Genomic DNA, 14536 nt, shown 5'->3' on the forward strand with positions numbered 1-14536 from the left:
GTCATGATCTCAGGGTGATCTCAGGGGCGTGATCTCAGGGCTATGAGATCAAGCCTGGGGTGGGGATCCGTGCTTAGTGGGGAGTCTGCTTGGGTTTCTCACCCTCTGCCCCTTCCCCTCTGTGTGTGCTCTCTCTCTCAAATCTTAAAAAAAAAAAAAGATTCCCTCTGCCCCTCCCCCATCCTCACTCTCTCTTTCTCTCTTTCTTAAAAAAAAAAAAAAAAGAATCTGGATGTATGGCCTAGAATAATAATTTAAAAAATAGAGATAAAAAACCTCTGGCAAAATTATATTTAAAACAGATGGCTTGGTCATGTTACACTATTCAAAGGATACGACTGAAACATTATGACAATTAGCTATTACACAATATAACATTATTCCAAGTTTCTCATTCCAACACATATTGGGAATTTATGGGGTTGTTTTATTCCAAACTATTTTCCGGTACACTATCCACATGTTTACATATGTATTGTACCATTTGCCTTAACCTTGAATATACTATTTACCTCACAATCAATGTCAAAACTAAAGGCTTTTTTTGTGTGTCTGTGGAGCAGAAATTTTCATTTTTATTTCATAACTGAATAATTCTGATTCTTCTGAAAATCGATGTAATTCATTCATCTTCAGGTGAGGCAAGATCAAGATCAAGTTTGTTATAGACATTGGTGTTTTAAATTTATTTTTTCTTCAGGATCTACCAGCTTGTTGTAAGAGGGAATAATATAATAAAAATGTGGCTTTTTCCGTGATATTTATCTATGTGGTGGAGAAGAATTTGGTTTAAGTTTTAAGTTTTGGTGAAGGTTTTAAAATGTGTTCACTAGAGGCGCCTGGGTGGCTCAGTAGGTTAAGTGTCTGCCTTCCCCTCAGGTCATGATCTCGGGGTCCTGGGATCCAGCCCATTGTAGGGCTCCCTGCTCTGCAAGGAGTCTGCTTCTCCCTCTCCCTCTGTGTCTGCCCCCTGCTCGTGTTCTCTCTCTCTCTCAAATAAATAAATAAAATATTTTTAAAAATAAAATCAAATGTATTCACTAATTTAAATCCCATATTATGTGATGTATTAGCAAGAAATTCTGTACTAATAAGCAAAAAAAAGTAATCTTTGTGATTATGTATTTATTTAATGTCAAAAGCAACATATATCCCACCCCCTGCCCCATTTTACAGGTATGAATTGGTAATGTACTTTGAGTAAATAAGGGATGGATGGATGGATAAGTGGATGGATAAGTGGACGGACGGGTGGATAGGTGCAGAGGAGGGAAAGAAGGAAGGGATAAATGAATACCATGGACAAGGCATTCATCTGTCCAGAATTTTCTGAGACTCTCCAGATTTCAAATATTGTCTCTCACTGTCAGATTGTGTTTCAGATGATGAATCTCAATTTTTGGTTCAGAAGTCATGTTACCGGGGTGCCTGTGACTCAGTCATTAAGCGTCTGCGTTCGGCTCAGGGCGTGATCCTAGCGTTCTGGGATTGAGCCCCGCATCAGGCTCCTCCACTGGGAGCCTGCTTCTTCCTCTTCCACTCCCCCTGCTTGTGTTCCTTCTCTCGCTGGCTGTCTCTCTGTGTCAAATGAATAAATAAAATCTTAAAAAAAAAAAAAAGTCGTGTTACCATATACATGGAGATATTTCTCCTACTTATTTAATATGCAAACTAAAAAAAAGAAACACATTACCATGACATCCTATCTTCATGCTGGATTTATTGAGTGCTATGTACTAGGTTCTGTTGGGCAACGGGGATGTGAAGATAAATACTGTGGAGACCAGCCTCAAAAATAGTAGCAGTCTGGTAGCAAAAAGAGTCATGGAAACAGACATACTTTTTTTTTTTTTTTAATGATTTTTTATTATATTATGTTAGTCACCATACAGTACATCCCCGGTGGAAACAGACATACTTAATGCAAAAGAGTAAGTGGTGGACTGGAGATATGGACAGATTCCTGAGGGGAGCCCACCGGGAGGAGTGTCTGCGTATATCCCTCTTTAGTAAGGACCAGCAATTTCTACACACAAGGGAACTTTTCCATCAAAGCGCGTGTGTCCTCGTAGCTCAGTGGCGTGTCACGACAGTGCCCTGTGACTCTTGCAGTGTCGGTATGCAGTTTATGGAAAAGGCTGTGGCTTTACATTCGTATTGAAGTGTATTAGTCACAACGTAGAGCAGTCTGCCTCTGAAAGTTCGACTTTTCAGCTCTTGAAATTCCATGTGACAGCCAGGCTTAGAGTACCTGTTCTTTTGTTATTGTAGGAAGGGCATTTCCTCTGTGAAGTGTCTCTGAAGTCCAAAACCATTACTTATAAATTCATAATTAACTCCCTTCGCTTCGACAAGCGTTTCTTGAAATCCTACTATAAATGAGACACATTTCTAGGGAGAGGCCACATAGTCGGGTCCTGAAAATTAACTGTAGCCCCCTGGATAATAATAATACCTGAAGGTAATACAAAATAATAAAAATAACTGACATCTCCACATTGCTCTCATGATGTGCCAAGCACTGCTGTAAGCAGTCGACAGACTGGCTCAACTAAAATGACATGGGGCTCTCACGTCTCTGATTTAACTGATTTCTGTGCATTTGGGAATAAAGGAGATGAGAAATTTGTGTTTGAATATGTGAGGAAATACAGCCCTCTTTGCAAATCTCTGTTTTGTTTGCTAGATCACTTTAGCCAGTGTTTCTGTAGAGCCAGTGTGGAAGGAGCTGCACAGATGGCCAGATTATCAACACTTTTTAAAGGCAGAGAAGCAGCCAATGGTAATACGAACTTTCAGTGCTGAGGAGCTACCCGTAGGTGAACCAATATGGCTTTTTTATTTATAACATCTATCGTTTTATGAAAGTAAAACACATGCATTAGTTAAGTAGAGGAGAATCTATTACATTTTTCCTGTTCCCTGTTCTACTGTTGTTTCTGGATCAAAGTTCTGCGTGACTGGGGTGCCTCGGATATGAATGTGAACAAGCCTCTAAAATAAGAAAGTAGGGGGCAAAGCCCCCAAAGGAAAGATCAAAGTGGCAACAGCGAGGCTGTCATGCTCGCAACATCAGCTTCAGTTGGAGGAAGTGAGTCGCAAAATTATCCACAAAGGCTCTGTTTTGTTGTTGTTCTCATTAAAATGGCAGAAGAACCCGCTAGAAGAGTTCCTAGTAGCTCAGACCTCATGGAACAGGATTCCATGGTTCTGTGATGAAACTGAACTGCAGACATTTTCTTCTGTGATCGGAAAATTTGCTAAGAAATCCCCAGTCTGCCTAGTTGTATGGAGAGTGCCATCCAAACTGCGGGTGATGTTTTCATTCTCCTTGAAATTGGCTTTTGTTGAATGGGAGGAAAGGGGCCAGGAATACTTGGAACACTAGTTTTGCATCAGAATCGCTTGGGTAAATATCTCCCAAATAAACATGCCAGAACATCACCTAGGCCTAGGGAATCTGAATCCTTGGGGTGTGGGGCCCAGGCATGTATGTGTTTAAAAACTCTCCCAGATGACTCTAATGCACACAGCTGATTAAGAACCATACACTTAGGAGATAAGCCAAGTTCTGTAAAAGCATGAACGGGAGCTTGTTTGTTTCCTATTTTATTCTGTTCTTGCAGTAAAATCATAAAATGTGTACATTTCCCCAGGCTGAAACTTTTGAACAGGCCTATTGTGAATAGACTGTAATGTGCTTATTTCCTTTTTTTGCCTAAGTGGCACTAGTCCTTAACTAGCATGACAGCAAGGGCGTTTAATAGGCGCTCCAGAGAGAGAAGCAGTGCTTGCCATCACTTACCATTAATATTTATTAGGCTCTGGTCGGCATGGTAAGGCCACCCGAGACTGGGCCAGTTCATTTACAGAGGAACATGGTGTAGCAGACAGGGATGGGGGAAAAGTCTTAAAGCAAAACATTTCTTTAGAATCTTGTCCATCATCTGTATGGCCTCGCTTTGGGCCAGCCTCAATTCAGAACACTGTGCTTGCATTCTGTCACGTCATCGTCGGAACAACCATAAAGGTGACTCCTTTGATTATTCCCACTTTAAAATGAGGAACCTGAGGGGCGCCTGGGTGGCTCAGTTGTTAAGCGTCTGCCTTTGGCTCAGGTCATGATCTCAGGGTCCTGGGATCGAACCTGCATTCAGCCCCGCATTGAGCCTGCATCAGGCTCCCTGCTAGGTGGGAAGCCTGCTTCTTCCTTTCCCATTCCCCCTGCTGGTGTTCCCTCTCTCACTGTGTCTCTCTGTGTCCAATAAATAAATAAAATCTTAAAAAATAAATAAAATGAGGAACCTGAGACATGGAGAGGTCAAGGTCACGAAGCCAGCAAGGTTCCAGGCAGTCTAATCTAACTGCATTTGAACGACTGACTGGGTGATACCATCTCTCGAAGTCATGGCCTTGACTGCAATCTGGGGATAGGGAATAGAGTGCATATTTCATTTGGCTTTGTCTGTTTACTAATTGTTCATCAGAAGCAGCCCCATACCTAGTGGCAGCCTGGGGTGAGTTTTAGAGGAGGGCGAGGAAGAGTGCGTATGGCTATTTGCTGAGACCACGCACACCTCCTTCCCCCGTTGCTCTCGCTCCCTCCTCCCCTTTGTCTTTTCCCTTTTCTTCCTGCCCCAACTTTTCCTTTTCCACTGCTCAGGCTGTCAGTCTAGAGACATTACCTGCAGAAATTCTTAGTGTTCTTGGGAACCCTCAGGTATAATAAGCAGAGTGGGAGAAGAAAGCCAAGTGTGATGTCAGGCAAAGGAGGCACAGGTAAGAACCCTGTGGAAGGGAAACGCTGAAAGAGCCAGGGATGTATCCATGCGGAGTGGAGGGAGGGGCATCCCAGGGGCCTTTCCCACCTGTCAGGACACCGATGAGGTTCCTGCGAAGCTGGAGGAAAGGGAGGTGGGAGGTGGGTTCGAGTCAGGAACGAGTGAGCTGAGGGGTACAAATGAGGGATGCAGTTCGATGCAACCCAGCCCGGTCTGTTTCATCTCTGCAGACCTGGAGGGCAGCAGTGGAGGCCAGGGTGGGAAAGGGAAGCACGGTCCTTGGACAGGGATGGATTATTACCTAGTAAGACTCTTGTCCCATGAAATTGCAAAATCCTATTATGTTAGAGTGAAAGGGCCCTTTGAAATGTTCGAGTCAGGTAATTTAAAAAAAATTTTAGTCACGGAACCCGCATAAATGGCCTTCTACTGTGAACCCCACAATGTAAGATGGATAGAAGCAGATGTGCTGTCCGTAAAGTGGGCTTGAGCCAGCATCCCTCCCCTCTCTCCCTTCCTGCTGTGGTTGGTGACTACCTGACACATCTCTGAGAAACACAACTGAAATATCAATAGTTCGGTCTAAAGGCCCCATTTCACAGAGAAGCAGTTGAGTTGTAGAAAGGTGACGAGACTTGCAGGAATGAAATACTCCTCACTTGTGCCCCCAGCAGTATGTTCTTGGATGTACCTCACTGCCTTTCAACCCGTGAACAGAATCGATACACGAATATACACTAGCACTATTTACATGCAGTACGTGCTCCTGGAGGCAATAACGCAAGATGTAAAAGTATAAGCTATGGCCTTCAAAGAGTTTATAGCCTATTTGGGGGAAATTGAATTAATAACCTAAAAGTTGAATAGTTGAAAGAGACCAGGGGGCGGGACCTGCCAGGAGTGATATAAATCAGACACCGTCCATCTCTGCTCCCAGAGGGGTTGGACTGTCCCCACAGTGGGAGCCTTCTGAACACACCTGGAGTCCTTGACCTCTCACTTGTCTGCTCAAACCTGCCCCAGCTGCTTCCCCCAGGAGGGATTTAAAGCCCCCACAGGGCTCCTCCCTGCTGCTCAGTGTCTGGTTTAGTCTATGAGCTCTTCAGAAGTGTTTGCTGCCTGTTGCTTCTTTTTAAATTAAAAAAAAATTTTTTTTTTTTAATTTTTAGGGGGCGCCTGGGTGGCGCAGCGGTTAAGCATCTGCCTTCGGCTCAGGGCGTGATCCCGGCATTATGGGATTGAGCCCCACATCAGGCTCCTCCACTATGAGCCTGCTTCTTCCTCTCCCACTCCCCCTGCTTGTGTTCCCTCTCTCACTGGCTGTCTCTATCTCTGTCGAATAAATAAATAAAATCTTAAAAAAAATTTTTTTTAAAGTAATCTCTAGACCCAGTGTGGGGCTCAAACCTACATGCCTGATATTTAAAGTCAGGTGCTCTACGGACTGAGCCAGCCAGGGGCCCCTCTTGCCCCGTGCTTCTGAGCCCAAGTTCTGGGAACTTGCTTTCCCTGAAACTGTGAGCTCTTCTGAGTCGACTTTGTCCTTAAACTCTGGTGACGGAGGGCTTTTCCCTGCTGGTAGACTTCCCTGAAGATGGTTTGCTGGGAGTTTCAGTAATTGCCCGCTTTGGATTTCTTCTCTGTCACTGTTTTGGGATGACTCTGCTACCTTGGGTTGCTTGCATGGCACTGGTAAGTCTGCCCTGCTTTCTGGATGGACTGTCTTCTGGCAACACTGGTGGATGGGCAGCTCTGCATCTTCCCTTTGTGGAAACAGACCTTGCCAATGGTGCCCGAGGAGGTCCTGTCTCCTTGCTGGTGGCTTTTCCTGGTCTTAGCTGCAATCCGTCTAACTGAATGTGGACCTGAGTGCATATGTATCTTTCGGGCCTTTATGTCACTAAGGGGTGGAGAGTTGTTTTTTGCAACCTAATTTGCAAATAAGAGCATGAGTGAACTAGCAGCCTTACCTGTCCCTTCCAGGCCCTGACCTCCCCCTGGTAATACTATGGCTGTGTGGCATCTAGACCAGCAGTTACTATGGGAGAATATTGCTCTGAGGCCTTATATCTCCTTCCTCACCCAGGAGGACCACCTCCTAAAGACCCAGCACACGGGACATCTCGTTACAGTGCGGCCTACCTCACTGACAGTTTGACCCATGTGGAGGAGTTAGAGAAGTCCTGGCTAGCTATTTGGTGTTGACCTACCTTCTTCTATTTTTCTAGGTCCTAGAATCTAGTCATGGACTCTTCTACTGATCAGGTGAAAATCAGGCTGAAGATCATTAGTCTCAAGAAGTAAGCAACCTGCTATGTGAGTAACCGCCCCAAGGACCGCATTTATGGAAAAGCCCTGACAAATCTGGGGGAGAAAAACAGTGCTGGTGTGAGAGAGAAGCAGTAACCCAGCTTTTAAATTCAAATAGAAGTCTTTCTCCAACTGAAATTGAAGTGCATCACGGCAGAGAGGAGCTCAAGCCCCAGCTGTTGATAGGAGACTTATGTTCACTGTGAGAGTCTGAGAATTTTCCAGCCGTATGCCCAGTGTATAGCAAGGGTGGAGACGGCTCAGCTCCATATTAAAGGCCCGACAGTCTCCTCTGTGTGGGCTGCTTATGTTGTCCACTCCTGGCATTTGTGTATGACTTGGGACTTTGGCTTCCTGGCCTATGGTTGGTATGGAAAGTGCCTTGTTTGGAGGGGTGGGGTTTACATTTACCCCCTTCTAATAGGGCTGGACCCTTACCAACTGTGGCTACATGTTTAATGATAGACTAGTGGCTGGAGCCTCAGTTCCTAGGTCCGTGTAGGATGGCATCCTCAGTCTCCCGCACAGTGTTGTTGGGAGCAAGGCGGGGTTCTCATTGTGTTTTATGGTCCAAGGGCCTGGATCATGGTGATCAAAGTCTGAATTTCAAATTCCTTAGGAATTTCTACATATCAGATTTCCTTTCTTGTTTGTGCAAGAAACAAAGCAAGGGTACTCTGGCTGTGGAGTGCTCTGGTTTCGCTTGCTTGCCATCCTTGACCTGGGGGCCATCTCTGCCAAGCACTTGTTCCAAACCTGACTCACCAGGAGAGTACGACCTTGGATCTTGAAGTGAAAGGGGAGAGGGTTGAGAAGAGTGTTTTGGACTGAGCAGGAGCTGTGCTGAGGCTGTGCTATGTATCTGAGGCCAAGCACCAGGCCCTATTCCTTAAAAAAAGGATGGATGACTGATTTCTTGCTTCATCCTGGGCTCTGGACCAGACAACCTGATACAATGCTGCTTTAACCGAAAAATATGGCTAAGGGAAGGAGTGTTCCTGACCCACATCTTCCCTCAGGAAATAGAAATGATTGCTGAAACCCAAGTGTTTTTGTTTAGAACACCAAACAAAGGTTTTCAGCTCTTCTTCAATTTGTGGTTTGACCCCATTTCTCTAATGTCAGTGTTTCTAGGAGCATAAAGCTCCAACCATCACCTCTGTCATAGACTTGGGTAGAAGAACTAACGACCATTCTAGATCATCTTGAGACTAAGCCATGCTCTATAAAATGGCACAACCAAGAATGCAAGACATTGTACTGGAAGTGAATTCATTACTGTAGTAATCTTTCCTTGTGATGATTAGGTCTGACCCCCCAGCCCCAACAACAATCTCTTCAAGCTCCTGGGAAGAAACATTCATTGACCTTCTTTTATCCAACTAATTGACACCTTGGTTTCATTCCTTCTTGCTCTATTTAACAGCTAATGGAAAGGGGGCGTTTGTGATCTGCACCATTTGATTGTAGCTGCTCTCATTACCACTTCAGTATGGCTCCAGAAACCGAACTACCCCCAAACACATGACTGCTGACCTGAGTCCTCCCAGGGGCGCTCCCCACCACTGTTCCAAGAACTGGCAGAACCGGAGGCCCAGCCTAAATCTTCAGCACCGGCCACCGTTGTCAACATTTTTAGTTCCCAGTCAGATTGGCTTTTCTGCTTTGTCTGTGACTTATGGTCCGAATCCCTATTCATCATTTTGCTTCTTACTGAAATGCTTTGGTGTCTCTGTTACTTGTAGTTGATTTTTCTTGGTAGAAAGTGGGCTGACTTCTGAGACACCCTTTGCTACCCAGGCTTGGTTAAGGTCTGCTCAGTATGCCTAACGCTTTCTGTTGGGACTCTGAGTGGGAGAAGCCTGGGATCCCTTGAGTGCCGCGGCATCTCTGGAAGGCTTCCATATCGGCCAGAAGCCTGCAGTGATGCCGGAGCTCTGGAGGCAGGCTCCTGATTTCCAGGGATGGATTCTTACTTATTTTTATTTTTTCCTGTAAGTTCCTGCTTCCACTGCTGCCATCTCCTGGTTGGAGGTGCTGCTGCATTGAATGGGATATGCTTTGTGCTTCCTGCATTTCTTTAGGTCCTAGACGCTAAATTGTTTAACAATTTATCCGTAACTCCTTTTCTCTCCTGGATTCCCAGCCAAGGCTTGTCTGCCCACCCTCCTCACCCCACCCCACCCCACCCCAGTTTCCTTGGATTAGATCAGAACTAGTTAACACAAGGCCACTGTCACAATAACATATAGTCACTGCACTGAAAGAACATTTAAAACTATGGAGGAATTTGTAACAGAAGGGATGACATAAGAAATCTGTCAGAGACTCTTAAACCTCAAACAACTATTTAGGCAGGCATGGAAAACATTTTTAAACTTGAGATCATGGTCTATCTGTATCACCACCTCAATAATTCAAGTTCATTAAGTTTCTTGTTTCAAATGATATTTCGAAGCTATCTGTTTCCATTATGGTGTGTTAAATTTCATGAAGAGCTCCATAATCAGTGCTAATTAATTATTAATTCTTCATCCTGAGAGTGTCAACAGGCTTCCTAGAGATGTTGAAAAGTAAATTCTAGGTCTAGTTGACTTCCTCTTAACCACGGTCTCTGAAGCCATGATCATAAATAGGTGAGAAAGTTATGGTGACCAATCTTATTTCTGATGCTGAGAGCTGGAACGAAGAGAACAAGACAATTAATACTGCTTGTCTTTTTAAAAAGTTGACAAGAGAGTATTTAAACTTGCAATTAGGATTCTGGACACACTACTTTATTGAAGGTTAAAAGTTATACTGTGTAAATTATTCTTGCAAGTGTGCTTGCTTAAAGATGCAGCCATTTAAACAAAACATTGTTCATGTTTGTCATGTCCGTATTTGTCTCATGATGCTTGGACAGACTTCAGAATACCAGCGGACATCTTCCTCCAGTGCTGTCCTTGAGCATAATGCATACGCTTGGGGAAGGAGGGACACTGGGATGGACTCCTGCCTCAGCCACTAAGTGCGTGATTTGGGGAAAGCCGCTTCATCTCGAGGAGACTTTGCTTCCACATTTGTAAAATTGAGAGCATGAAACTTAGTCCTAGGGTTGTTTTTGTTGTTAGGGTTAAATAATAACGTATGTTCAGTGTTAGTACTTGCCAAAAGATAGTAGATAGATGTGTTTTAACATATAACACTGTGAGCACACAGACATGAATGTGAATCACTCTCCTAAAAATGTCTCCTATTTAACCAGCTTACACTTTGTCTTAGGTCTCAGCTGCTACATCTGTAAAATGGGATATGGAGATGACAGTAATTAGAATGGTTTTGAGACATACATTTTACAGGTTCTGTAATAATTTGATAATCTGAGTGCTGTACCATTTGGTTTCTTTGTCTCTCGTACTTTATAAAGTGAAAATATTTCACTTAAAATAAATTCCCAAAATATAAGAAACCTGGCCATTTGTTACACTGGGGAAGGTTTTTAAAGAGCTCTATGTTAATAAGTAACATGCAAAATTTTTCTTCGATGGCTGAACATTTGAAAAGCAGTCGCATGGCTTGTTAAACATGCAGATCACCAGGCCCTGGCTGCAGAGATTTTGAAATGCACCCTATAATCCACTGGGGCTCAGAGAAGCTATTAAAACTTACATTTGCGTTTATTTGGCTCCTGTCTAGTGGGGCTTGGAATTGTTTTTACCAGGTCCTGCCATGCTGCTGATAACAGCCAGTCTGAGGGCCACCCTTGGAGAAACCTGCCCCAGTGCTGTGGCCGCTCATGTACCGTGTGCCCAGCTGAGAGTAGCTGGAAGATGTTGGAGATTCTATTTACAGTTTCATGCAGAGCAAGTTAGACTCCACTCACAGTTGGTACACTGGAGGCTTCATCAGGTCTGTGTGTCGCATTGTCACGCGTCGCAGACTTAGAGAGATACTCTAAAAGAAGAGCGGAGTGGGAGTTCTCAGGCAGAGGAGCTGCCTCTCGTGCCTTCCCTCCTTTGCTTTAAGCGAGGCATGATTTTGGTGCCTGGTAAGTTGCTTACATAATCCAAAAACTATTTTTGCAAAATGGACAAGTGGGTTAGAAAATTCTAAACTCCCTATGGTGAAGGTGAATAAAGATAATTCCAGCCCAACCAACAGAAAATGGCAAAATTGATGCTTCTGGCACGAGGGAGGTCTCCGTTAGCCATAAAGGAAAAGCTAAGACTATCTAATCAGATCTAACAAGAAATCCCCCCAAATTAGAAATGATCATGAAGATGATATGAAGTATGGATTTACATCCAGTACAGTTACTGATGAAGCTCGGTCTCTCAGCAAGTATCTTTTTAGTTAGGTGCGTTTTTGAGAGATTAATGATAGTAGGAAGCCATCAAAGTTGACATTTTAAAATGAATTGTTTATATATTTTTAAGATTATATGTTTTAAATTCTTGTAAAGGGAAACATTTTTAAGAAGTTGCCTCATTTGACCATAATTTTATAAATCACAAATCCCAGTCCTCTGACCACATCTCCCTGAAAAGTATGTTGCAAATAAGTAATTATTCTGTGAAGTAGCAGATCTTCACCCTCAAGAGTAATAAGTAAACCATTTTGTGTGTGTGTGTGGGGGGGGTGTGGGCATTAAAACATTAATGTTTTACAGGTAAAATCTTATGTTTTCCACCTGACCAAGAAAACCACCAATCCTCCAAGCAGTGTTTTATGTTTTATGTAACACATTGAAGACTGGCCCCTTTTCTTTTTTTTCTTTTTTTCTTTCTTTCTTTTTTTTTTTTTTTTTTGGCCTCTAATTACTGCATGGGAATTCCTTCACCATATGACTTACAAAACTGCAAACTTTTCATTGAATTTTTATCACCAAAGCATGAATAATGCATTCAGTCCTGAAATGTCACTGTGAACATCAAATGGTTTTACATAATGCATTCTTGCTGGAGTTTTAAGAAGACAGCAATCCGGGAAGCAGCAGAGACAAAAGTTTGGAAAGGAAACTTGTCATTTGATACAAACTTGTCATTTACCTAGGAGGGATAAAGTAAGTAGCAGAAGAATAAGTGGAAAGACTGAGAAGTGAAAGTTTTTTTTTTTAAACCATAAATAGGAAAAAAAAAAAAAAAAGCAAAAGTAGTACACTTGCCACTGGGGACGATGGTGGGGAAAAAGCCAGAAGGTAGCCAAAAACAAATGGTCTGGGTTGGGAGGGAGGGAAATTAGAAACCTCTCAATAGGAATTAAATCTGAAACTGCAGTGAAATGATACCATGATTTGGAAACATAGTAAATATATAATAAGTCTCAAGGACTATTGGGAGCATCTTTGATATTTTCCGATTGAGGAATCTTGAAGTAGAAACGTAATGTTATTAAAATTCTATCTTTCAATGCTTTATTAGTTTATGATAGTATAGTGCTCATCCTTCTAGCATCCTTCTCTCTTAGGTTTTGAGATAAATCCAGCCGGATGAAGTGTTCAACCCCCTTACGGAATATGCTGTTACTTGTCTACCTAACAGCTGTTTTTCCTGTTTTTCTTGCTAACACAACCCTAATTTTATTTTTCTCCAGGTACAGTGTATTCTGTTAAGGTCTCTTGATCACAGGGAGCATGGGCCTCATCTCAGCCCCATGGAATTAAGCATGACTAGCCTGAAGCAGCCGTGGCAGTCCCACTCCCTTTAGCTAGTGATTGGTCGGAGGTAAGCGTGTTAATAATTTTCTGTTGCCACTGTAACAAATTAGCATAGAGTTCTTATTTCACGGTTTTGTAGGCCCTAAGTTTGGGTTGGCTCGCTTGGTTTTTTTGCTCTGAGTTTTCTAAGGACAGAATCAAGGTGTCAGCTGGCTGCGCCCTGATCAAGAATCAAAGTGTCGGGACGCCTGGGTGACCCTGTCATGATCCTGGGGTCCTGGGATTGAGTCCTGCGTCAGGCTCTCTGCTCAGCTGGGAGTCTGCTTCTCCCTCTGCCTCTGCTGTTCCTCCTGGTCTTGATCTCTCTCTCTCATGCTCTCTCTCTCAAATAAATAACTACAATCTTAAAAAAAAAAAAAAAAGAATCAAGGTGTCAGCAGGCTGGGCCCTGATCAAGATACTGTGGGAAGGATCTGTTTCCAAGATTATACAGATTGTGGGCAGCATCTAGTTCTTTGTGGTTCTAGGACTGAGGTCCCCACTTCCTTGCTGGCTATCAGCTGGGGGCTGCTTCTAGCTTCTAGAAGCCTCTCTCCAGACCCTGCACACAGACTCTTACCTCTCTGAGCCAACAACAGTATGTTGAATCCTTTACACTTGGAATCTTTTTGATTTCTTCTGCTCGATCTCTCTTGCTCTGGCCAGAGTAGATGTTCTGTTTTGTTTTTTGTTTTTTATTCAAACCTTGTTTGAAACAGCCCACAAGCTATATACCAGACTATAAGCACTGGGACGCCAGCTTTATTGTTCCTTTTCCTCCTTTAACTACCACCAAGACCAGTGTTCAAATCAGATGGGAAAGAGAACCAGAGGGTTGGATGTTCTATTCTTAAGGAATTGCGTGGTTATATTAGGCCCCTAGATCCCCTCTTTTGAGGTTTGCAAACTTCATTATTCCTGTGTATTCGCAAGTTCCAAGGATGAGAGTGGGGTATCTTTGGGGGTCCATTATTCTGCCGCCCATAGTGTGCAACCCATGTATGATCAAAGAAACAAGGAGTCCATTGGGAACTTCATTTCCTGGATGAAAAGACAGAGACTCCGCTCCTTTTTTTCCAGCTAGAGGCATGAGTATGGGGACAAGATATCTGGAGCAGCTGCAGCAGCCACCTTGTAACAAGGAGACATCAAGAATGAGGACAAAAAGTCCACATACAAAGGGTGATGGGATGGGCGAGTAGGTAGCACCTGGGTTCTTGATGACAGTTTTGAACAGTAGGACCAATACCAGTGATTGCTTTTGTCTGGCTGTCGTGTCAGTTGAGGTAAAATAACTATTTTTTTTTTAAGCAGTCTGTCTAGTTTTCTGTCATTGGCAACTAAAACCAATTCTGAATGATATGTTGCTCCTAGCCTTTATTTCTGGAACTCTACTGTGGGACAGATCTCTGCTTTTCCATGCTTAAAACATAGTATCGACTAAGCTGATTAAATTCATTTATACAGTAATTCATAATAAATGTCTTCAGTCGTGGCACCAATCTTAGCTTCATCTTGAGGCTATGCTCAGGATTACAGAGTCCAGGAAGGGAGCCTGGGAGTCAGAAAACTATAGCCTGTGAGCCAGATCCTGCTGGCATAAGCCAGGGGAGTTAAGGAAGGTTTTTAGATTCTCAAAAGGTTGTTTAAAAGCAAAGCAAAGCAAAAAAAACTAGAACAAAAAAAGAATATGTGACCAGAGCCCATGTGTGTCTACAAAGCTGAAAATATTATCTGGTCCTTTATAGAAAATTTTGCCAACGCCTGC

At 43.2% G+C, this 14536-nt stretch overlaps 1 non-coding gene across 1 annotated transcript; it reads right to left on the reverse strand.

The window, feature by feature from the left end:
- Positions 1–13472: 13472 nt before the first annotated feature.
- LOC121102955 lies at positions 13473–13604 on the reverse strand. Its single transcript, XR_005835112.1, has one exon. It is a non-coding gene; the product is annotated as a small nucleolar RNA SNORA61 (small nucleolar RNA).
- Positions 13605–14536: the final 932 nt, after the last annotated feature.

Source organism: Ursus maritimus, unplaced genomic scaffold (genome assembly GCF_017311325.1).
Source record: "Ursus maritimus isolate PB19 unplaced genomic scaffold, ASM1731132v1 scaffold_16, whole genome shotgun sequence".
Taxonomy (NCBI): domain Eukaryota; kingdom Metazoa; phylum Chordata; class Mammalia; order Carnivora; family Ursidae; genus Ursus; species Ursus maritimus.